This window comes from Corvus hawaiiensis, chromosome 8 (genome assembly GCF_020740725.1).
Source record: "Corvus hawaiiensis isolate bCorHaw1 chromosome 8, bCorHaw1.pri.cur, whole genome shotgun sequence".
In the NCBI taxonomy this organism is placed as follows: Eukaryota; Metazoa; Chordata; class Aves; order Passeriformes; family Corvidae; genus Corvus; species Corvus hawaiiensis.
In genome coordinates, this window is record NC_063220.1 from 27,407,036 (window position 1) to 27,429,944 (window position 22,909).

The window sequence follows — 22,909 nt, forward strand, 5'->3', positions numbered from 1 at the left end:
TTCAAATCAAAGCAAAATTATTGCTGCTTGTAAAGCTGCAGTAAGATTGTTTTCATGTACATTACTAATATTTTCCATGTCCTAGCTATGATTACACCATTCACAAAATGTTTAGAAAAATGTGTATCAGTTCATATCAATAAGGATGGATTGAATTTGAGTGCCTTTATAGTGCTGCTGATAAAATTCTTGCTTGCCAGAACAGAGTGTGCTGTAGTAGCAGCACTGTTCAGCAAGAGCATATTTGCACATGGTGCAGCTCGAAGCAGAAATCTGCTTTCTCCTGACAAGCTCTGTAACATCTGTGAGAGATAATGGCAGAAAGGTGGAAGATTTAGCACCCTTTGTCATGTTTGTCCATTCTGTGATAGCTGATGTCTGATGCTTGTCTTTGAACTCTGTTTCTAAGAAGAATGGGGTGGGCTAAAGATCTCTGTATCTCTGACTCCTTTTGATTAATCTCATTTCACTGTGGCCGGCTCTGTGTCAGTGTCAGATAGCCACTGCCTGCTGCAGGCAGCCCCACCTCCAGGTTTCTCCCTCCTGTGCCATTTGCAGCAAGTGACCCTGCTTCTCCTCCCTCGCTCTGTGTACATTTGGTGTTATTTTCCTCTCCTGCAGATCTGCAGAGCAGCACACTCCTTTACTCAGCCGAGCTCCCACCAGGCTCTGAGGAGCGCCCAGTCTGACTGGTGCCCGTGGCTCTGCTCTCACAGAACAAACTGCAGGATCGGTCCAGCTGGGAGAACCCACCCACGCTCCTCCAGGGAGCCCTAGGAATGGGGGAGAAATGTGGGCTGGGGGTCTGTAAAGGGATGATTAATTCTGGTGCATCTCGGGAGGCATAAAGAGCTGCTGGCTTCATCTTCAGGAATGGACCACAGGGACTAGGACACACCAGAATTTTGTTTATTTCCACACTGATGACAATTTTAAAACTCTGTCTTTAATGCTGCCTGTGAAGTGCTGTCCTCTTGAAAGAGTATGCTCTTACTGGAATAAATCACACTTTCTCTTCCCCTCTGTCAGCTATTAATAGTGGTAAATTTTAATTGCATATGTAAATAAAAACACTGTGTACTCATTAGTTTAAATATGTTTTTCATTAGGCAAATGAAATGCTTATTGTATATGATGCAAAGCTAAAAGAAGAATGTTAACAGCATTGAGCAGTTTGGGAAGTATAGTGACTTGAATTTTTAAAGTTCCTTTACAGGATAAAAATAAACCATGTTTTAAGGGATTATTATGGGCAAATTTTGCACTACAGGCATCTTGTTTCTGGAAATGGAAAAAAACTCCAAAGTTAAGTGACAGAAGTATGGGCATGGTGTCAAGGCCAATACCTTAGAACTTCTACTAAAAGGGAGACATAGCACATAAACTTGTATTACTATTTATAGCATTGGCTATTTTAGAGATGGTAACTACAAGGCGGGCAGCATTTTTCAGTTTCTATTTAGAAAAATCCTGACATGTCTCACATTTTGATATCTTGGAACATATTGGTCCCAAATTACATCACTTCTTCATCGTTAATTTTCAAACTCTTGGAACACCACACTCCAAATACACTTTTTGCTATTTTTAGGGGCTATGCAATTATAGTCAAGAAGATATAATTTTTCAGTTCAGTAATCCATATTTTCAAGCTTGGAGTATATTTATCTACCTACGAGCTCATAATTTGTTTCCTTTCTATCAACAAAATACCCTGAATTTCATAACCAATTTACTTCTAAACCATCTTTTCTAGCTCCTTCCACTGTTCTGCTCACTGTGAAATGAGAGAAACCTTATCACAGAGACATTTAGTTAATTAGTATAATTTTATACAAAAAAAATGGCCTCTAAACACTCCAGTATTAGTGAAAGGATGCTCTGAAGGTGTGACTTCCTAAAGTTATGGCTCAGAACAGTTTAACGATCTCCCTTAATATCCAAACATGTGTTTCATGATTATTATGAGAATATAAAATCCCTCTCCCTGCAAAACTCAGAGCACCAAATACACTTTCGTCTCAATTGCTTGAGTAAGAGAGCCAAGATAAAAACCATTTTTATTTTATAAATATAAGCTTGAATATCCTTGTCTCATCCATGCTTCCTCAGTTCAAATTCTATCAAACTTTTATACTGGAGCTCAGTAAAATATTTATATGCAAGATGTAGTGAATGAAATGCAAGGGCTGGCTAGAGGGCAGTCTCTTGGAATTAACACACAGCAGTCTAAAAAGGAGTGATAAGTTAGTCGTCTAGATCCTTCACGTGCCAGACTAAATTGTAGCTAGCAGTACACATTGGCAAGAGAATAAAGGTGACAGATTCCATTTTGTACAAAAAGTTACTGCACTTGACATGGTTGAAAACATATTAGTAGATTTTAAGACCAAAAACGGAGTGTATGATATCAAACTGGACTTGCTATATAAGAGAGGCCAGAGGTTTTCACCTGCCAGTGCCCTAAACAAGTTTATCAATTCTGGCTGAGCTAGAGCAAAGTTTTGATGATGATATTCAGCTTGGCCATGGCGGAAAAGCCATGGACTAAATAATCTCTTTTGAATCTTCTTGCAGAAAATGTTTAAAAGCTCTCATAATTTAAAAAAGAATGCTCTGTATTTGATTTTTTCATTTGTCTGGATCAATCTTTTAGTCATTGCATCATGTATTATTTTATCCTACCACTGGACCATCTGAGGAGAATGGAGATAATAAAGTTGAGGGGGAAAAGATAGAGGTTTTGTCAAACAAAACAGTTTGAGTTTTGCTTTAAGAGATTTAAGGAGGCTGTGATTTAATACATGATGATATCTCATAATATATAATAGGTCCTGACCTTCATTATTCTTACTGTTCAGAACAGAAGTTCTCCTTGATCTATAATCTATATAGTGTTTTTCCAAAGTTGTAAATATTCACAGAAAGTGGTTATCTTTTACAAATGATTGCACTGATCTCCAGATGATTCCTTTGATTCTCACCCTGCCTCAGATCCTCTGAATGATTTCTCATGAGGTTCCCCTCCCTCTCACCACTGAATTTCTCTGGGTAGGAGAAGATGTACTTCAGAGGTGTATTTAATAATGTACGTGGATATCTTCACACACTGACGCAACCCACTGCAGCTTTTAACAGCTCCTGCTTCAGGTTCCTCAAGAAGCTTATGGCAGAGGTGAGAAATCTGAGGCTATGTAATGCTTCAGTCCGTAGTAAGCTCTCAAATATTTAAATTGTAGATACATCTAGACTGAGTGTTTTTAATGGTAAAGAGTAACGATATGTAGGTAGATGAGGAAACGTAATTTCTGTAGAACTCATCCAAAACTAGCTTATCACATTTTATCCACATTCAAATGTCTTATCTGAAACTTGGCTCAGCAGGAAGTGGTAACATGTCAAGGATCCAATTAACATTATCTCACTCCCCTGGTTTTTTTCTTCACTTTCTCTGCCTTATGGGAGCTGCTTCCAGTTCTGTTGTTATTCACAGTGAAATTGATTGATTTCTGGCAAAGTTCTGATTTGCTGATATCTCAAATACTACTGGAACCTCTGAATTTGTATGAAATATGAACCTCCCCACAGGGGAAAATCCACTCATGAGTGTGCCATCAGAATTCTGTATGGTTACTTCTTTGTTCTGTCTGGATTACTTTGTGCAAACTGTGAAACCTTCTAAACCCAAACTTTATGGAATGGCCCATTTTGTACAGTGTACAACATCAAAAGGAAAGTGAGTTTGAAGTATAGTCAGCTTGCCAAAATCAAATTTAAAAAGAGGAAACTGGAGTGCTCTGTAATAGGGAGCGTTAGAAGCATAATTCTAAACTGTATTTGACACTAAGGAATACAAATAGGAGGGGTGAAAAAGGTCCATGATGAATACATATGCATATTAAAATAATTATTGTTTATAAAAAAAAGGAGAAATTATCAACCATAATACATTGAACAGTGGAATTTTACCTGACTTCTTCCAACAGCAACCATAATACCCTTGTAAGGCAGCACCAGAAAGGAATGTCTGTAAAGGGGCTCTTAGGTAAGCAACGCTACACGTAAACACTACACGATTTTTAAAAATTACTTGCCTTTCAGCAGAAACCGTAGCAAGACTCTGCTTTGGATTTTGTTTTATCTTTTCCAAGATTCCCAGGTACAATATAAGAATCTCATGAGTGTGCTGAGCTAGAAATCTTTTTACCTTTGTTGTTCTAGAAAATTTGCCAGCCTCCATCTCCTCTTCAAGTGATTATCTGCCATGCAGCTGTTAATATAAATTCCAAGTCATTCACCAATATAGAGAACTGTGGGAGGTAAACCAGGAAAAGAGAGAAACTTTCTGTCTCCAAACTGTTCCCTTAATGCAACCCAAGACAAATAACTAAAGATACAATATGATTTAGGATCTGGTTTTTTATGTAGTTAAAAACAGTATCTTGCCACTATATTTGTTCTACTGACTTACATCAGTTTTGACTTACTATTTATCTATATCTAGCAGTATGTGTAGTTCAAGTCCCAATATACTCAATTGATTCACTGTGAAGCATTTATTTACCATCTATGTGTAACTAAGGAGCATGAAAATCAGAATAGTGAATTAAATTGAAGTTGGTAGCATCTACTGTGGAGGCTAACCATAAGAAAAGAGAAAATAATCCAGCAAGTCCATCGTGGATCAGTTTTCACTCACTCCCTTGGGCTTCTCCCCACTTTTAATAGATAGTAGGGTTTACCATGCAAAGAAGTATGGAAAACAGGATTCCCCAGGGAGAGGAGCAACATCTTTTTTGAGATTAATATCTGTAATGTCTTGGGAACTACTGTTGCCTTGGAGGAAGGCTATCCATACAAACATAAATCATGCCCTCCCAGGTGAGTCTGGCAATCTGTCTAGCCCAATATATACACAGTCACTAGGGATGTGAATAGAAATCTATATGTGTGAAAATATGAACAAGAAATTACTAAGCAACTTGTGCAGTGTGCACAGGGATGTGATGTCAGTGTCGAAAGATTACTTGACCCCCCTTCTGGGATGAGCTCAGATGTGTGCAAGCCTTGATTTAAAGCACATGGAAAATGGCATGCAGATTCTTATAATGAATTTTTGAAGAAATGCTCTGGGCTGTGCCTAAGTGGGAGTGACTGCTTCAAACCTAGCTCAGATCATTAACTCATGAGCACAGCATGATAATGTGCTTCAGCTGGGGATGCCTTTGGAAATGAAGGTAAGTGATGGAGATGTACATGTGAGCAGCATGTTATCTCCATGTCAGCATATTGAGCTGCAAGCTCTGAGGTAAAGCAAAGGGCTACAGTTTGCAGAATGGCTGTTCAAATACTGAAATTCCTAGCTGTTAAAAGCAGATTAAGTACCCTCTTAAGGTATGCAGTTTTAGGTACTAAGTCAAATACTTACTGATTCAGCCAGAGAACTCTATTTAAAAAGACCATTTCCAAGCAAATTGCTACAAAAACAAACTTCCCTGCCTGGTTAGCAATACAATTCCTCACACTCAGACTTGGACACAGCAAAATTCTTAAGCAGCTATTAATGCCTATACCCTGTCATTAATTTTTAGTATTTGGTGATGCTTTGACTCCTGTGAGACCTGTTATTTAAGTTAAAAATGTTCTTAAACACTTGGTTACTAAAGTTCTGCTCTAAAAACTATGGACCTTAAGTGGGACACCTTGTAGATCGTTTTGAGGGATGTGAAGCTACAAATACCACACTAAGTGACAGCCAGGCATTTTTATTTTGAGAGTCCCCAGCACAATACTCCCAAAGAATGCCTTCTTAGGAAAGTATTCTGGCAGGTTTTTAATTCCTTTTGAATTTTATGATCTTGAAGCATATGTCTGAATGGATACATTTTGAACAGGGAGGGGCATATAGCCCAAATCTGAGAAGTGTTCTACCGAATCTGTGCCCAAAGTTTTAATGAATCATGAATATATCTCTTCCCACTGTAATACTTCATTTTTTAAAGAGGTTGCAAAATCACATAGAAGAGGAACTTCCTCACAAGGCTCACATATATTGGACATTCATAATTAAACTTAGAGAGCAAAAAAATCTTTGCAGTGTAGATACCAGGCATCTGTTGATGGTATTATCCCATTATTTTGGGATTTGAGAACTGCAGAAGTAAAGGGAGCAAGGGGGAAGGAAAAGAGAAAGTAAATCCATACTTCAATGATCCCAGCCATCACTTGGGATTTTTGACAACTAGTCATTCATTTACTGCATCTCTTATGTCTAGTAAGTATAAATGCTTTCCTTGGTATTATGCAAATGTAATTTCACAGATAACAAAAGATTATACCTGTGTATTTGTCTAAAATTGACTGTTTTCATTGAAGATACAAACTAGGTTTTTACTGAGCATTTTGCCTTTCAGCACCAGGCTCCAGCTGGACTCTAACAGTTGGTTCTTTTTGTAACTGACTCCAGCTACTTTTGAAAGCACACTCTGCTTTCTGCTCACTGTACAAAAACCTCAGCACATTTCTGCAAGGAATCAAAGGTACAGCTTTTTCTCCTCAGGTTCAGAGTGTAATTCATAGTTTTAAGATGTGTCCTCTCCAGACAGAAGCAGTGAATGTACAAAATTGTTTCATTTCCAGACGTACACCTCAGGTTGACAATCCTTCTCTCTCTTTCTCCTCCATTTCTCTACCACTCCCATCACCCAAGAAACAAAGACGTATGGCAGGCAGACATTATGACTATCTTTGTGAACATCTGTTACAGGCCAATTTCAATGCTATTGCCACTTCCTTTCTCACTCTCTATGTATGAGCTGGTATTAATATCTCCAAGGAAAGTAAACGCATGAATCAATGTGTCTGAATAAAAAAGGCTGAACGAATGAAGCATATGTATAAAAAAAGCATGTGTTATGTTTGTACATTCAGGTTCTGTGTTGAGCATCACGTGGTGATGGGCACATTGTGGAGGCCACATCCAGCTTGTCCAGGAAAGGCAGAGCAGACAGAGGCAGAGTCAGGGAGACACACCCTTGCTGAGAGTTGCCACAGCCTTCCTTGAAAATAAGGTGTGGGCAGTTTCTGGGGCTGTGATGCTTGTTTGTTCTGCTGCCACACAGAGGAAAGGACTGGCAAACAGCCCTCCCATCAAGCCAGAGGAGCAGAGGAGAAGCAGGACAGAGCATTAGAGGGCATCAAGAACCAAGGCCTAAAGACATGGTGGCTGCTTGTAAGGTTAGTGCCCACAGTAAGAAGTTGCTTCCAAAGTGAGACGTCTTCAGAAAATACAGCATGTCCATTCTGTGAAGAAAAACAGGGAGAAGGGGAGGTATTTTTAGAAACTGTTTCTGAAAATTGCTGCTGAATAGGTGTAGTGTATATTAAAGCTGCCTTTCCAGCTGTTCCCATTTGACTTGTCCTCGCAGAAGCGATGTTTGTCCCAGTGCTGCTGAGAGAGGGCGGGCACTCACTCACTCACTCACCTGCCGGCTGCCGTGGGGTCAGTTTGTTCAGAGCCGCTTTCAGCCCCGCATTTCCTTGAGCATGCCTTGAGCACGCACTGAGGAGACAGTGCTTGTACTCTCTATCCCTGCCAGCCCACTTCAACCCCTTGTCAGTAAGGCAGCCTGCTGCTAGTCAGTGAGTAATGGCCACAGCCAGTGCCACACTGACACTGTCCCCCGCCCCAGTGGCTCTCCCTCCTCCACTCATCCATCTTACCTGTAATTCAAGATGTGTCGCAGCCAGCCACCTCCAGCTATCCTGTCCTAGCAGGCACAGTCTGTTAGAACAATTTTAGCAAAACAATAAGAGGAGATAGAAACCAGTAGCTGGCTTATAAGGGAGAAGGGCAATTTGGCTGGAAAGTGTGAGGGTGATAGATACCTTTTTGTAGTGTTCAAATTGATACCTTTCAAGATACAGTGTAGCTGTGGCTGAAAACTCCGCTCATTCCGCCAGGCTGTGGAAGAACTGTGTGATTGTCCTGTCCTATGCTGAGGGTGAACAGTGCATGGCCCAGGAACTGGGTCTACTTCATGCTATATGTTCTGAAGACTGGTGTTACTGCTATTTTGCTTTATGTGATACCAATAGGTATTTTTGCAACAGAAAAATATATACAGGAAGCTCTCCAAGGTCAGTATAACAGTCCAAATAGCCAGATGCTATTTCCCTGTGAAATACAAGGTTGAGCAGCCAAATATCTCTTAGTCATGTAAATTATGAAAATTCTGAGAACTGCAGTGCAGACAAAAAAATCTATGGCTGCTGAATCATTTTCTCTGGTTCAGAAATGACCACATCTTACCCTTTTGTTCCAGATTTTATTTGCATTGCATGATTGTGTTTCTTCCTGTCAGATATAGGGATGAAGCTAACATCTTTGCTTTAGGATATTGTTCTTTTATTATCAAAAAAGCATTCAGCAGACTTGCAGAGATTCTTTTCAGAAATGGAGAAAATAATACAAAACCAGTATTGAGCTATTCCTTTTATGCTGTCTGCAGTTAAAGTGATTATTAAACCGCAGGACAAGTTTAAGGGTAATCCAGATGAATATTGTTTTCATCAAAGCAATAGTAAAGTCATCTGCTTTTTCCTTGTTGCCTTAGGACGGACATTAGTAAAGGCATACCAAGTGAAATTGGGAATTATTTTGCTCCACTTCCTTTAAAGTTCGATTTTTATCAGTTACTGCTCATAGTTATCTGATCTAAGAAAAACTACTTCCTTTTTGAAAAATGCCATGGATAGGTATTTTGTCCCACTTTCACTGGGGAAGTTAGAAACGTGCTGTCTTTATGGTAAAAAATCCCACAAGATGACAATGAACTCCTTTTTCTGGAACAATAAATAAATAAGGGCTATGCAGAAATCAAGCAGGAGTGATATGAAAGAGGTGAATGTAGAAGAGATATGAGAATAGGAGCACATGTTAATGCTACAGACTTGAGTCTCATCTAAGAAATAGGGGCAAATGCTTGTCTTTTGTGGATAAAGTCAAATGACAACAGACAAAGTAATAAAGGAAAATATAGGACACAACATTCCACAAAACAATTTATAGTATCAGGACTGCTCATGTCAGGACAAAGTAAGTGGAAAATGTACCTAAATTAGAATAATTAGGGTTAATAGGCCCTTTACATTATCATGAATAATTATTTAATTCACAGGTCAAAATCAGTCTCTTTGGGTTCCTCTGATATTTTTTTTATTTAATAGAGTGTAAGAGGGTAATAGCTGAAATAAATGGCACTGCATCTAGAGGAGGTTTGTTGTCCCTATAAACTCAATCATTAAAGTTCTACTTCATTCACTGTTTCCTCAGTTTGATCATCCCAGCTGCTTCCCTAGAGACACAACATTCTTATTTTTTTTCTGGTTTTTTTCTGTTAATCCTTCTTGCTCTTACATGGTTTCTTGCAGTGGTGCTGTCAGCAAGATGATGTCTAGTCTCAATTAGAAATTCAATCAATATCCACATAATGAGGGTTCTAGCAAAACCATGTCACTTAGTTCAAAGACATGGATATATTACTGTAGCAATTCAGGATTCAAGTAATTTAGGGCACCTCAGTGAAAAAAAGATAAAATAAAGCTGAAGGGCTTAGAGGTAGTTAATTGTTACTATGGCAACTTCCTAAATAAGCTTTAGATTCTATCATTTTTCAGTTTATTTGGAGGCAGAACAGAATCATTAAAGATGAAACTTATTTAAAGCTCAGAACACTTCTGGGATCTTATAGTTTCCTGCTGTTCCTTATAGAGTTACTTGAAGTTTGTCCATCTCAACTTTGAACTGTGTAAAAGAGCAAGATGCAGCCTGCATAGATTAAAAATGACATTACATAAGAATCTAATTTTAATAACTTTGGCAATAGTATTTTTACATTTTTATGTCCTAGTAGAACTCTTTTAAAAGTATTGTGTGGGAAAGAAGTGATTCTCAATAAAGAATGCTCTCACCTGTCTATAAAATGAAGTGATTAAATCTGATTTTCAACAGTGGGCTCTGACTGTGAGTGCTCCTTTGTCACCTGGCAATATGGAGTGCTGTCCCCTGGAACCCTTCCTTCCACAAAAACCCTGTGTGTGGCATAGTGGGGCTACATTTTAGCCTGGTCCTTAACCAGTGCTGTAGCAAATCTCATAATTAGGATCCAGAGGAAGGCTGCCGTATCAAAATCTTGCCATGCTGACTGTGTCCATTTGTGTTCTCAATATGAATGAATGTATTTGGCCTCTGTGGGGCTGCATCACTGGGCAGATCTAAAGAGCCTTCTACAGGCAGTAAGGGTGACAGCAAAGAGGAGAGACAACAGAGCTGGGAAACCCTCAGTCACTGCACGTTAATTAGGTGAAGATCCATATCAGCCTAAACTTTTTGCATTATCTCAGCAGCTGCAACTCACTTCTTTAACCACTCCATAGTGCATGATTAACCAGCAGAGGCCATGAAATAAAATCGTGTCTCAGCAGGAGACACCCCCTGGCTTCTCACAGAAGTAAATTCATACCTCAGACCAGTTTTCACTCTTCTGTAGGCTGGAAATCTCTGGAGTCACTGAGTCATAACTGCAAAGTTGTCAGGGAATGATGCCTTAGGTGTGAAGATACTTAGGAGACACCCTTAGAGGTGAAGGTATAAGCAGTGTAGACTAAAGCAATGTGTTCTTCTCAAAAAAAAAGCAGGACAAGTCACCTGGCTGTGAGCTCAGTGCTCCAAGGCTGAGCAGCAGCTGCTTTGGAGGCATCTTTAAACCAGCCTCAAGGAGATTAACTGAGCAGCATGGGGAAACTGAGGTGTGCAGGTTTCACTCAAAAGGAGGTAGATGAGGGCTAGAAGAGTGGCAGACTGTTTTGTCCGTGGCCAGGAGTCCATATGACATTGTCATAAAATAATTCCCTTTCCCACCACCTGCAAAACTGTCTTTCTGTCACAAGTAAAGGTCCTGGATATGGGGAGTCACCCAGCCCAGGAAACATCTGGCTGTGTTTGACAGGCCCAGAGTGACTCTAGACTTTCTCCACAGTCTGTGTTGGGGAAACGGGCTTTGCCACATCATGGTCCATTCCATCCTAGGGATTAAACTGCAAAAGACATCAGGGACAATTATCCTCTTTCTCCCCCTATATCTTGAATTATGGAACAGAGAAGTGTTGAAAAATGTCTCTTCATTCGTTTTCCAAATTAAATTGTTCTGTTTACCTAAAAAGAGAAAAAAGCCTTTGTTTTGAAATATAAGTTGAACATCAAAGTTTCACTATATAAACCAGTCATAACGGATATAAGTTCAAATTCAGACTAGTTCCAGGTTATTTTGTCAGGCTTAATTCTGTTGGTCTTTCTCCCTGCTTTTTTCCTCAGATAACTCCTCCAGACTGTTTTTTTATTTAGAGCAGTAAAAATGCTCTTTCAAATTTCACATGATTAAAAAGAAATGTGCATCCAGCTGCAAGAGAAAATGTTTTTCTCTCCCATCTGAAAAGGCTGTACCATGGGCAGAAATTCTACATTGCCTATTACTTGCACTGCTCCTTTTCAATGGAAATTCAGAGTTATAATTCAGGGAACTATAGTCAGGAGTAACTTGGCTTAATTTATAAGAAGAGGAAAAAATACCTGCTGAGGAAAAAACAAAGGAGAATACAGTCTGATCCCAAACAGCCTGAGCATTATTTATTGCATTTTCTTTTCTTTGCTGTTATACAACCACAGCACCCAGCTCTTCGTTGTGCTGCAAGGGAAGTATTTTCAAGGTTAGCACAGAAGTAATCAACCACTCAATGGTGGTATGAATATTCATATCAAGACACATTATGAGAAAGTAGGTAGAGGCAAATATGCAATTTAAATATAGACTACAGCAGGAAATGGGACATGAAACAGTAATTAAATAGTGAAAATTACATGTTATTTACATAGGTAAATACACTGCAGGGGTTATGCATGTGATCTTTTCTATTAACATTTGTTTGTTTGTGATTTAACCCTGATTTTAAAAGGGAGGCTTTTAAAGCATGAAAATGGGAATAAAGGAACACTTACTTTGAACTAGAAAATCTGCATTGCTTGAAGGATTACCAGTTTGGGCTGTCAGCCAGGTTTCTCCTGTACTGCAGAAGGTAGTGGTGTCAATTTTCTAAAGCACAGGTTTTCTCCACAGCCCTGCTTATGCAGTTAATTCCTATTTGAGCCACTGGAAGCCTGTAGGTGATGGCAACAAATGCCTGAGCTCCTACTGCCCGGGTTAGATGGAAATCATACAGCACTACTGAATTTCTGGGGGGAAGAACCTCTGGAAGGGAACAAAAGCATTTGTTTTCCTTCTTCAGGGAGCACCTTGTTTCCTGCTTTTCCTTTCAGAAACAGAAATATGGCTGTAGTCTATTTGGATCAGCACAAGCACACAAGCCTTCACAACCATCATACCAAAGGCACTAGTACTAAGTTTTACTTCTACTCTGAACTACCTCATCTTGCTGGATTCCTTACCTATGTCTGCTCTTTTTTCCTGCTCCTTTAGCCAAGAGGAAGGTGAAAGAAAAGGCTTGACTAATGTATCTCCAGCAGCATTCTTGCCTTAGCATGACCAGCTGCCATGAACGCAGAGTTCAGTGATAGTCTGGGACTCCCAGAGAGAATGAATACTAGGGAATTAGTGAGAGTAAGAGGGATGGAAATAGATATCCTTCTTGAAAAGGCTCATTTCTTCGCTAGCCTTTTGCCTCTGGTTGCTTTTGCTTGGGTATGACTTGAGTCTGCAAGCAAGAAAAAAACTTCAGAGTCCACATTTATTTTTTGGTGCATACATGCAGTGGGTAGCTGGGACTATTATGCTACATGGCCATGTATATTCCTGTGATTCTGGGTGAGTCTCTGCTGAACAGGCAGTCATAAGTCAAGTGAGGGAAGGGTCTGCCTCTGCTTCTTGGTGTAGGCTGATCTTTGATGTTGCAGATTTGCTGTCTTCTTATTCTTTGCTTTTCTTTCCCTAGGATTTTACAGCTTTTCATGTCAGTGTTTTCCTCTTGAATCCCTGAGCTTTAAGTAACCCCATCTCAGCAAATACTGTTGAGCCTATTGTTTTGCTTTTCTTAGCCTGCGTGCCTTTAGCTCATAGGTTTTCTCACACCTTAACAGCATTTTTCTCTAAAATTCTGCCATGGTGGCAATTGTGTAAAAGCAGGCTGGGGCGTGAAGACAGCCAAAGTCCTCAGCCACAGGGCACAGAGGGTTGTATCTTCAACCCAGTTCACATCAGCTGCCCCAAAGACAAAAGGAACTGCAGAACAAAGCTCAAAGGAAAATTTGCATGACAAGTACATGGCACTGCAGTGCAGTAACATTTTCAGGAAATTCCTGCGTGCAGGCTCCTGAGCTGGCACTTAGCAAATGCCCAGAACCTGGCCTGAGAGGACACTGCCCTCCTGCACCTCCTGTGCTTCTAAATATAGAGAAAGGACTGGGTGGTTTCCCAACAGGCAAGTGTCTCAGAATTGGTATTCTGGGCAAATTCCAAGCTGGTCAGTCCCACTATATTTTTGAAGTTCACCTAAAATATGGGCTACTGTGTTTTTTAAATCTAATTATGTCTTCAGTTTAGAAATCATGATAATGCAATCTTTCTCCTTGGTTATCTTTCATTTCCAGTTTGCTTTTCATCAACAGACAAGTGCTTGTGGATATGAGGAAAAACCCTGAAAACTCTTCCTATCTTTTATGCATGCTTCAGTGCACAAGCGCTCTGTGTGACAGCGTGTATCTGTCCTCTGTAGAGTGCCTGTGTATATTTGATTTGCCACTTCCCCTTGTGGAGGTGGCAGCACATTGGTCCTTATTCTTTATAGGAAGTTTATTACTTTTTGTGAAGTGTCTCGAGACTTTGTGGACTAAAAGAATTTTGTGTTGAGATAAAGATAATTTATTATTCATCACTCCCAATACATTTGTTCATACGTTCTGAAGCTGGGAACAGTGTGTGATAAGAGACAGCTGCAAGCTTTCTCTTTAGGACTCTTCCTGAAAGCATGCAAATTATTTTTCAGATCTGAAAAGAGGTGATGGGCCCAAGCAAACATTTTCTTTTTCCCCAGCTGTATCAGTTGGGTCAATGAAAGCTGTTATTTCTCCCCACAAAACATAGCACAGGGAGATCCCCAATCTGTTGATAAAAATCACATTGTAGCTAACAGAACAAGCACACAAAAAAGGATGTAAAAATGTCATAAAAATCACCTAGTCTCAGATTTGAATCTTTTGTATGAGGAAAGCATCCTGCAAACAGAGGTATCCCTTATCCCTGTGTGCCTAGCTTCTCCAAGTAAAATTGCTTAAGGCAGTAAGAGGCAATTTAGCTCAAGAAATAAAAGCAAAACCAGCCTGCTGCAGAAACCAGACATTTTGTGAAACCAAATGGAGCAGAGTGAAGAGTGGATGTCCGTGACTGAAACAACCGTGACAAGACAATCTCACCGTATGTCAGATGGATAAAATAACAACTGACTCCACTGTGGAAATTCAATTGAAACTCACTCATATCAGGCCTATGGGCTTTCTCAGAGAGTGGAAATTAAGACTGTAGTAACTCTTTGCCACCTGTTCAAATGCATCCCAGTTCTCCATTTTTCCTCATTGAAAGGTGACAGGGAGGATTAAACATCTCCTAACGTCTGGATCCAGTTTGAAATTGTTGAGTATTTCACAGGAAGCAATTTTTAGGAGGATAATGCCTCTAACTTGGACTGAAATCATTTGAGCACCTGTGACATTTCAGACTGAAAGGACAGAGTTCCACAGAGCAAGCCACTTCTCTTGCAGTCACTGCAGTCACTTCTAGAGACTTTGATACGAAAGTATTTTATTCCACTGTATTTTTTGGGCAGTTAAGAGGAGCCTCCATGGAAGGGGAAAGCTAATTTTCCTTTTTCCTGATAACAGTTTAGTAGTCAGTTCCATTTTGGGATGAATTCCAAAGGATTGTTGTCCTCCCTTTCATACTATTCAGGATAGGGAAGTGTTACTGTGGTCATCTGAAGGAGCTTATATTTATATTAAGGATAACTACAAATTTCAACAGTGGTTTACCTCTGAAACCCACAGGTGACTTTTTAAATTACAGACATAAGACAAAAGAGATCCTGTTCTGTACCTTGCTGTGCTCAGTAGTGCACAGTACTTTACTGGAGTCCATTTTCAATGAATGACTCAGGGAGAAACAAAACCTGAAATGTTCACGTGAAGAAGACACTGCTAAATTTCAAGTTCTGCTCAGCTGAGGAGCAGATGCTGTCATAGGCATGGAATCCATATGGAATGTTCCTCAAATAGCAGCTATAAAACCTTTTCAGAGTAAACAGGCATCAAATCAAAGGCCTAGAGTCAACTAATGGAGCCAGTGGAGACAACTCCACTAAAAATTCACAAATTGTAAATACCAGGCCACCAGCTTCACCTTCAAGCATCCACATACTTTACAAAAAACATCCTCTTTAGTCCTTCCCTGACTCAAATCTATCTCTTTTCCTCTGTGTTAACCCTAAGAGATTTGTACAGAACAGATCATAGCAGAGGGTCTCATCTCAGGTGAGGAATTTAAGTAGCACTGTACTTAATTATTTCTTATATAATTTTCTTTGACTTAAGATATTCCTTTTTTTCTTTTCTGTTTTTTAGCTCTCAAGAGTGATCAGCTATTTTTTAAGGTATTAACTAGTTTATTTCTAACTAGCTTAGAGTCCCTATTTGCAAGACATTCTCACACAGTAGACATGCTGGCATAAAATCTTAAAATCATCCATGGTTTGAGGAACAGATTTTGCCATTTCTCTGCCTGCTGCCCAAGATAGGAGCAGTGACTGTCTACAACTCCTGAATGCTGCTTCAAATGATTAATTTATGCCTTACACTCCAAAACACACAAAATATCATGATGAACTTTTGCAAACAGAAAAACAGTATCTCCAGGTATTTGTGTTCAAGATTTGATTTATATAAATGACATTTCGCATGTAAATATGCAGCCACTCATTTCAGTGCCTGCCAAGAGGCATTTCAGCTAAACACAATGATGCTCCTCTTAATCTAAAATGTCATGTTCTCATATGCACCTACTGCAAAGGTTATCACACACATCTGAAAGTAAACAAATCATTTGGCAAATAATTGAGCCTCACCAAATTTCTGTCTTTTCATCCTGGTTAAAATAACTTCTCTCAAGGAATATGAATCCCCAGACAAGCATCCATCAATTCTGAGCACCTGACTTAAGATGATATGAAAATACTAATTGCCTTCCATTCACCCCAAGTAGAGCTGAGTCCCAGCTGCAGGGGGATTGAATGGATGTGCTCAGGGAATACCAAGCCTTGGGCTAATGTCCTGCAGGCAGTCCTGTCTGTAAAGCTTCCTTGGAGTTTTATAAATAACCAAGGGCCCCACTTTCTGTCTTTCCCAAATCTGGACATGCATTCAGAGCCCTGCATGAGTAGATCATTTATAACGTGAGATTGGGCTGGCTCAGCATGTGTTGAGATCTGTACTTCTTCAGAAAACAAGAAGCAGCAAACATCACAGAGCATCTCTTATTTTCTCCTTCTGGAGTTCAAAAGGCTTTCAGGCTTCTGATCTACAACTAGAAGATCTGATCTGCTACTTCAATACATATTTACTGAGTATCTCTGATGTGTCTATTGTCCGCTCTACAGCTACCTCAGCACGGCTTTTCAGGCCCTGGGATGTTCCCTCAGTACTGAGGCTGCAGCAGAAGTACCTCAGGCATTCCTGGTGATCCTGCCTATATCTACCTATATGTTTGGCATGTTAGAGATAGTTCTGGGGAGAGTATGAAACCCAGCCTCTGAAGGAGAAATTTGAGTCATGGTGATTACATGAGCCTCACCCTCCCGCTGCAGGGCACTACAGTCACTGCCTCTGTTGCTGGGCGAACTTCATTCCTGTCTTGCCATGGAAAAATTCTCCAAATTTCAGTTAGCTTTTTCACCTTTCCCCCCAACCCCCGCATTCTTTTTAAGTAATCAAAGTCTGAGTTATTGATCCCCTCTCAAGCAAAACAACCCTGCACTCTGCGTTTTGTCACAGGTGTAGTTAAGCTGCTGCCATGGAACTGCTCCCTACAGCGTGACATTGCCTGCAGCTCGGAAGTCACCTTTGTTTCCTCTCCTAGATCACTGAATGGGAAGCCACAGTGAGGCCTGACTCATTTTATTCTCTCTCATGTCAAATACAGTATGTATACATCTTGTTTTGTGATGTCAAAATTAAAACAAAACTCACGGCTTTCCAATTACATGCCCAAATTTTCAGCTGAAAGGTCTCAGAAAAGATTTCTTTTTCCTTTACACAAACATGCTGTACACAATAAGGCAAAGAAAAAAGGACTGGAGTCTGTCTGATGAAATTTAATTTTTTTTTCTCTTTTAAACCTAGCAGGAAGAAAAGACTAAAATGCAGGTCTTGTTTCTTTTCTTTTCACTTTCATGCATGTTGAACATTTTATTAAAAAACAATAACAACAAAGAAGACAGAAAGGAAACATAAAGAGGAAATGTTCTTTCATTTTCAATCACAACAAAATTGATGGTATATTTCACTGCAAGTGCTAAATTCCTCCTGCTTCAGACTGAAGGAATTTTTTTCCAAACTCAAATGGCACATGTATATCTATCTACCATAAATTAGGGGAGCCTATAGAGGTTGCTATTGTTCAAATGGTGTTATTTTTCCAATGAGATGGTTTTGCATCACTCTTCTGCTGTCCTTCAGCCCTATCTGTGAGCTAAGTACCAAGTTTATTTTCCCTCAGATGTTTCTCACTAAGGCAAGCTCCCAGTGTTAGGAGAGGCAGCCTGTTTGAGTAACAACTAAAGGAAAACAGCCTTCAGGTTTTAGTATACAGGAACATAAGCTATAGTCTAATTGCTTAAAAGGCTGAAGGTTTGCTCTTGAGCATGGATCCAAACCTCACACAAACACAAGGCCCACATATATGTCCAGCAAAATTCCCAGAAGGTTCTGTGCCCTGCATTGAGGGGAGGTTGCACAGAGGTAGAAAAAGGGTGGGAGCTTGCAAACTATCAGCTATTTTAGCCTGAAGAGTTGTCCCGTATCTAACCTACTCTTACAAGGGATGCTAGTGAGGGTGTCAGGTCTCACAGGTGGTGGACCCCCCAGGAACAGCAGGAGTCCTTTGATATTTTGGCTGAAATGAACTTCCTTCTTTCTCCTGTGAATATCAGCAGAGACATTTGAGAATGAGGGAAGCACAGCTGTGGGATGTGGACACAGTTTTTTGGGACAGGAAAGGCGAGGAGGGATGGTCTACAACAGAAGATGGGTCAAATGTTAAGGCAGCAGAAGAATCAGTCACTTGCCTGTAGAACTCATCCTTTAACCAAAGCTTTTTTCCTTTATTCAAGCCCTTACCTCCTTCTTCTCCCATTCCACCACTATTGTAAAGCTCAGTTTTATCTACAGAATTGAGAAGTCTGTAGTCATCTGAGTTCTGTGCCTGTACCTGGAGGTTAGAGTCAGTCTCCAGGCCTGAAGCAGGAAAGGTAGAGTTCTAAGTACACGTCTCTGTCCTGTACTTGTAAGATAAGGCTGCCCTTTTCATGGGATGCCAAATTATTGCTCCTTGAGCAAGAGCCAACATCCCAGGAAGAGCTCAGCCTGAGCCAAATGGCCACTTGTGCTTGTTACTTACTCTGTGGTGGTAACCTCTGGCTTAAAACCACATTTGTGGCACTTAACTGTAGAAGAGATGATGGGCTAAATTGCTTCCTGAGTGGCACTCACAGATAAATATTTGAACTGATCAAACAAAAAACAAGACTCTGAAGCAACAGCAAAACCAGCAATTAGTTTAAATTTGTCATTGAAAACGTAATTTTTTTTGAGGGAGAAAATAGTTCAGCTACAACATTTTGCTAAAAGCCAAAAGACACCATATGAGCTATTTTCCAGGATTCATCAAAGGGAAAGAAGATAAAACAGAGAAGACCATAGAACTGGCATTGCATTCATTTCAGCCCTGAGTCTGTGGTGTTGGTTTGGTTCCAGATGCCACCAGGACAGCGATAGAACTTCAGCCTCCTGACTGCATGGTGTGAAAGAGCTGGTGAGGAGCTGTGGTGCTACACAGACACCAAAGTCCCACCTGGAGGGACCCCCTCATTAGTTTCAGCTTCATACCATGGTACCCACCCTACCTTAAGAACTGGGAACAAGGAGCAAGACTGCACTTGCAGGACATTTTGATCACCACCACTAACAAAGCAGGGATGTCCTTTTCTGTAGAAAGAGCTGTGTTAAGAGAAACATAGAGGTCTGGACAACCATAAAAAACCCCCAAAATGCTCTCTGCTGTATATAGACAGCCTCTCTGGATGTGATTGTATCCTGTAAGCCCACTCATCTTTTAAGCTCCCAGTGCAATTAGAATTAGAACTAACTTTTTCACAGCTGTTATTAAGATCACTCATGTGAAACTGCCATTCTGTTGCTAAAATCCACATGTTTTGTTTTATCCAATTTCAGGTGGGCCATGTGCTTATGAGGCTGGGCCCCAGACTGGATTTTAAGCGCAGGTCCTTTAAATCACTGCCTCATGCCGGCTCTTCCAAGCTAGTGCTTTCCAGTTCTTTTCCTGGGTTTATAACTTCCCCAAAATTTTCCAGGGGAGATTCAGATTACCTGTCATTAGGCTGCCTTCTTTTTAAGGATCTCTGCATGTCTGTCCACATCCTCTAAGGGAATATAAATGCAAATCCACTGCCTGGAAATGCCTTCCAACACCCAAGACCTCGGAATTAAACTTTTGCAATATTCAATCACATTGCATCAAGTAATAAGTACAGAAAACCTTTTCAGAAGTGAAACATTCTCAGAATCATTTAGTAAGTCAAGCTACCTTTTATTTTAACAGCATAGTTAGTGTTTTTCACATAATGTTTAGGTGTGAAATCATTACCATGAATAATTCAGCTATGGTTTTCTATCTTTTTGTTTCTTATTCACACTCTCCATGAACAAAGAAAACTGGTGAGCAGAGTGCTGCAAGAACAGTAGATTCATGAGTTGAAAAAATAAAATATATATGCTGAAGCCTTTCTAAGAGTGATTTATTATTCTTGAAGTACAATATAATTGTAGCGTTTGTTGATTCCAACTTTGTTATTATACTTTCTTTGACCTATTTGTTAAAAACTGCTTGCATAGAATGTGTTTCTTGTACAAAGCAAATCCGCGGAATGGAAAACAGCCCTGCTGACATTATTATGATAGGGCAAAGAAAATAATGTAAAATGAATTTACTAAGAGATGAGGGAGTATCAGAATTATCACTGCATCCATTTAACTCCCAGTTTAAGTCAACGTGCTTTATTCTTCCACCAGATTCCTGCCTCATTCCCTGCTCTTGACCTTCTTTCTCGTGACCTACACTCACTCTGTAGCTAGCTATTTAATTTTTTTTTACATCTTTCTCATTCATTGTGTGACCTCAGTGCCTTATTTGCTGCACCACTCTGACTCTCTGTGGATGAAAAATTTACTAATGCCCTCAGAGTCAATTGTTTGTGGTTGGTTGAGTTTTTTGTTGGTTGTTTTTCTTTTTTTTACTATGGAATCTGAGTAACTCTGATGTGTCTATTGTCTCTGATGTGTCTTTTTTATACTTATGGAATCACTTAACATAAACTGATGTCTTTATTTTCACACCACCTCCATGAGATAAGTCTGCTTTTATTTTACATATAGGGAATTGAAGGTTAGGATAAAGGTGCAATACTAAAAGATGCAAAGATTGTTTCTATCCAATTTCTAAGACATAGATCAGCCATTTGGCTCCTTTTCAAGTAACCATTTTCCAAAACAGAACTGGATATCCCTTACACAAAGAATGGAATGCACTTTGAGAAGAGCCTCCGGTAAGTACTGCTTTTCATTCGTTGCCCAACGATCCCCATGAGGGGTTAGTTTTGGCAGAGTTAAAATGCTGTTCTCCTGAGCAGACTGTATCCTTTTAAACCATAAGACCTCTTCAGCTCTTTGTCTCACTATAAACACTTAATGCTTTTTGGCACAAATGCAACACTAATGATAGAGGTGCCATTACACCCCTCAGACCAGAATCCACAGCTCATACCAACAAAGTACAAGTAGGCAACTAAACATTCTCTCATGAAAGCACATACCAATACAGGTCAGAAACTGAGGTGGTTTTAAGTATGTTGTCCAGTGGAAACAGCTCTCCTATTCCTTAATAGGTCACAATATTTTAAGTTTACTTGTCAAACTATAGGGATATTAAATTTCCCAATTAGGCAAGTTTAAGATATTTGTGTTACAGATTAACCTATGAGCTTTCTCCCCAGAATCTTCTTGATAAATTACAGAAGAATTTTTCTTGGTATAAGTAAAGCTTATGCAAAATATGATGCTAAAATGTGGCAAAGCCAGAAGCTACTGATAACAGGTTCCCACAACTGACAGTGTTATGAAACTAGCACTGCTGGGTTTGGAGGTTCAATTAAATCAATAACCTACAGTTAGGATAAAGTGGCCTTGGCATTTGTAATGTCCTATATTTTTTGTAGTATTGACTATTCCATCCATCTTTGAAATATGTTTTGAAGAAATGATACGATTTGAAAACCAACTGATTTGATCAAATGGGCCAATCCCTATATGAGTCAGTCTGCAGGGAATGTGATCTTTTTTCCATGTATTTTTGTCTTTAGGAAACATTAACATTTAACTATGTTTCTGTGAACATAGAAATTAAACCTTTCTCATTATTTCATGTTGATTTTTAGAAAAGCTACAGCTGGGCTTTTCCTTTCATAACTGATTATCAGCTAATTTTTGGCTCAATAGTCAGAAAAAAAACTCCATTATTTATTTAGCTAATTTAATTGAGTTGCACTAAAGATGCCTTTGAAAAGAACTGTGAAGCCAGTATTACACTAATGTACTTGGTGGAAATTAATTAATTCTAATTTGGGGGTTAATTAATGGGAGTAACTTTATTAGGGGAAGGGGACATTCAGGTGTAGATTAAAGAAAAAAAAATTTGAAACCCTGATAAAATCAAATTAGATTAAAATCAAATGGGCCACAGGGTGGCTAAACACGTGGGAGCATGGCATCAGCTGTGTTTAGAGCAACTATTTTCTTCTTTTAAATAGGAAAAGAAGGAAAATTAGTAAGCCAACCTTGGTTATAATTTTGTAGGGGTTTATGGTAACTGTTGCCCTTAAAACTTTCAAGGCTTAGGGTCCATCCAGAGCCATCACTTACCCAGCTGGCAGGGAGGGCAGGTTTATTAATTTACTTTGCGTTTCACAGCGGCTTTGCTGGGCACAGCACAAGTGTGTTGGATTCTATTCACCTGCATGAACAACAAATGAAGGGCTTTAACTGTTGGGTTATGATTGTGCTGGGAAGGAATACTTCTGGTCTATTTTTAACAGCTTTGTGGCAGAGAAAGAGATGTCTTCTTTTCAAGGCTGTTCAAAATAGAGAGACCTTAAAAATGTACTTCACTTTGTCAGCTCACGGTGCTCATGAAAACAGAAATGAGACAGGGAAGAAAAGGAAGGTCAAACTTGCATAAACACACTGTTGCATATGTTGACTGCCAGGAGAAAGAGCGGCGTGCAGCTGAACTGAATGCATTATGCAGAGCAGACAGAAGATGTTACTCTGGCAAAGTCAAATTTCTCTTTTATGCAAGCTCCCATGTGATAGAGCTTAGAACTACTATTTCCTTTTAGTAATGTAGGAAGCATAAACTAAAATGGATTTTTATGAATCTGGCAGGATGTTTTTAAGGACAAAGGGAAAATGAGCTTTTGAATGTCTTTGTTTTAAAGTTCATCT

General features: G+C 39.6%; 1 long non-coding RNA gene across 2 annotated transcripts in view; it reads left to right on the forward strand.

Moving 5' to 3' along the window:
* LOC125329561 overlaps positions 1-22,909 on the forward strand; it is a 28,746-nt gene that overhangs the window by 4,878 nt on the left and 959 nt on the right. The window contains exon 3 of one of the 2 annotated variants that reach the window (XR_007205210.1): positions 622-1,018. The exons of the other annotated variant lie outside the window; for it this stretch is intronic. This is a non-coding gene — a long non-coding RNA (uncharacterized LOC125329561). Of the gene's footprint in view, positions 1-621; positions 1,019-22,909 lie in introns of those variants that run through there. 2 annotated transcript variants of the gene reach the window in all.